This window comes from Pteropus vampyrus, unplaced genomic scaffold, assembly GCF_000151845.1.
Source record: "Pteropus vampyrus isolate Shadow unplaced genomic scaffold, Pvam_2.0 Scaffold217, whole genome shotgun sequence".
In the NCBI taxonomy this organism is placed as follows: domain Eukaryota; kingdom Metazoa; phylum Chordata; class Mammalia; order Chiroptera; family Pteropodidae; genus Pteropus; species Pteropus vampyrus.
The window spans coordinates 1,648,164-1,650,852 of record NW_011888998.1 but is presented as its reverse complement, the minus strand read 5'-3'; the positions used below and the strand labels follow the sequence as shown (position 1 = coordinate 1,650,852).

General features: G+C 46.2%; 1 protein-coding gene across 6 annotated transcripts in view; it reads right to left on the bottom strand.

Moving 5' to 3' along the window:
* The window catches only part of LRRN2 (leucine rich repeat neuronal 2), a 68,125-nt gene that overhangs the window by 36,045 nt on the left and 29,391 nt on the right, over positions 1-2,689 (bottom strand). The window lies entirely within an intron of this gene.

Genomic DNA, 2,689 nt, shown 5'->3' with positions numbered 1-2,689 from the left:
GCTCAGGTGTGGGGGATAGGTGAGAATGCGCCTATCTAGAACTTTTTAGAACCTTCTAGACCTTCTTCCTTCCAGCTGTTAGGCGTAACAATGACCCCTGCCTTCCCTGTCCTTCCCTAGGGCTATTTCCTTTCTCTCCTACTCTTGCCTCCCTTCCCCAGCTGGCCTCTGCCAGGGCCCAGGTGTCTCCTCGGTGCCAGAGAACCAGGTGCGGCTGCAGCTTCCCCAGCAGGGTGTCAGTGGGCCACCAGCAGCACACAGCAGGGGAGATTATTCAAGGCATCTTTAATTAGTGAGACAATAGGAGGCTGGGAAGGAGGAAGACAGAGGTTGCAGCTGGCTTCCCGCCCAGTCAAAACAGCACCTTTGAGCCTGAAGAATGCCTGAGGCAGAGGGCAAGGGAGAAGCAGAGATGGGCAGTGGGCCCTTCACGCCTCTGCTCCCCCTCCCAGCGGCTGCTCCACCTTTACATGAACCACTCCTCCCAGTACAGCTAGTTACCTCCAAACTGAGGCAGGCAGGAAGCAGCTACAGGCCCCAAGCAAGGAGCCCGAGTCAAGGACCCGAGTTAAAATTTTAGCTCTTTGTCTCGTTAGCTGTTAGCTGTATGATGTCGGCAAGTTAATTGCTCTGGGTCTCAGTTTTCTCTTCTGTACAATTAGAGTAATAATACCTACTTCGCAGGGTGGTTGTTGTAAGATTAGAGATGTCAAAAAGTGCCCCATGTGGAGCAGGTACAGGATAAATGGTAGCTATTTCGATTATGAGCACTGAACCTCCCATCCCAAATCCCAGCCCCCTTAATCCAATGTTTCTCAGATCAGAGTGTGCCCAAGAATCACCTACAGCGCTCGTTAATATGCACATATCCATCCTGCTTCTCCCTTCTTTGGTCCCCAATCCGCAGGTCTGGAGGTGGAACTAGCTTCCAAGGAAGTGATTCTGATGTTGGCAGCTGGGTCCACACTTGTCCCAGGTCGGCATCTGCCTCCTGGGAAAAAAAGAGCTGGCCTGAGTCTGTCCTGCACCTGTATTCATTTCAGAAGCCGTCTCCACAGATGGAAAGAGCTGGCAGGGAGGTGATACCTTTCCCCCACCCTCTACCCGCACTTGGGGTCTATGCCTTGGGCAGCCTCCACACCTAAGCAAGGAGATGTCGTGGATTCTCAGAAGGTCAGAGCTGGAAGGCACCTGTATGTCACCTCATTTTGCTTCCTTATTTTTCAATGAAAGAAACAGGCCCAGAGCAGGGAAATGACTTGTGCAAGGGCACACATGGCAGCTCTGGGCTTCTGACTGATCTGCAAGATAAAAGTACTTGGCTATATGACTGCTAGTCCCTGGGATTACTTACTCCAGGAGCTGGCTCCATTTGTCCCAGGTCGGGGAACTTTGAGAGCAGCCCAAGGTCCGCTGACTTTGTTGGCCACTAATCAACCCGATTTCCCGACCAGGAGGTCAGCAAAACCTTTATTGCATCCCTACTCCAGGTCTTATTCAGTTTATTATCTACATTTGGTGGGGATTTCTCCTTTTTCCCTCCTCCCTTTCTCTTTCTCTCTACACATTCATCGATGCATTTACTCCCAGCCTGCTCTCTGCCAGGCCCTGGGCATATACCCGATGAACAAGACCCGGATGTTCTGAGGAAGTTGTTAGCATAGCAGGGCAGACAGACAGACACTCGCTGGTCTGATGTGGCCCCAGGGGCTGTGAGATCTGTCATGGGTACCAGCCATGTGGGATAACAGAAGTTAGGCCCTAGAAGTGCTCCATCTTTCCTCTGTAACTCTGTCCTGTCCTCTCCCTGGCTATCTATCTGCTGACAAATAATATATTGTAATTTAGGAATGATACAGCACTATTATTGAAAAGTTAGAAAATATGGAAAAACATGTGGAGAAAACTTAAACAATTTCCTTTCCTACCTCCTAATGCTAACAACTGTTATTTTGGTGCATATCCTTTCAGGCTTTTTTCTATGGTAGTAAATATTCTTACTGTTTGTCTCTCTCCCTGAGTTGCATGTTATCTTTCTTATTTTGGTAGAGCACATCCTTAAGTTACTTTTGAAAACGAGGTTTCTTGAAAATTTGCATGTTTGAGAATGTCTTTATTTGATCTCCATAATTAATTGGTAGACTGACTGGAGATATAATTTCAGATTGAAAATAACTTTCTCTCATATGTTCGAGGGCATTTTCCATTACCTACTTGCTTTCAGGGTTCTGTTGAGAAGTCTGCTGCTATCTTAAAGCCTTCTTTTTCTTTCTAGATACTTGTAGACTATTACTTTCTTCTTGACATTCTAAAATTTCAAAATGTGTCTTTGTGAGGGTCTTTTTTCATTAATTGTGCTGGGCACCTAGTGGATCCTTGCAATCTGGAAAGTGTTCATTTTCATTTGAGGAAACAGAATATACTCTCGATTTCTAACAGCTTATTCTTGCAGTTTCCTTAAAAAACAAAAATCACTCAAATGTTCATCAACTTGATAAATAGACAAATAAAATGTGAAATAGCCATACAATGCAACATTATCCAGCCATAAAAAGGAAGTACTGAGACGTGCGACAACGTGGATGACTCTCGACAACATCATGCAAAGCGCAAGAAGCCAGACACGAAGGCCACATATTGTATGATTCCGTTTATATGAAAAGCCCAGAATAGGCAAATCCATGGAAGC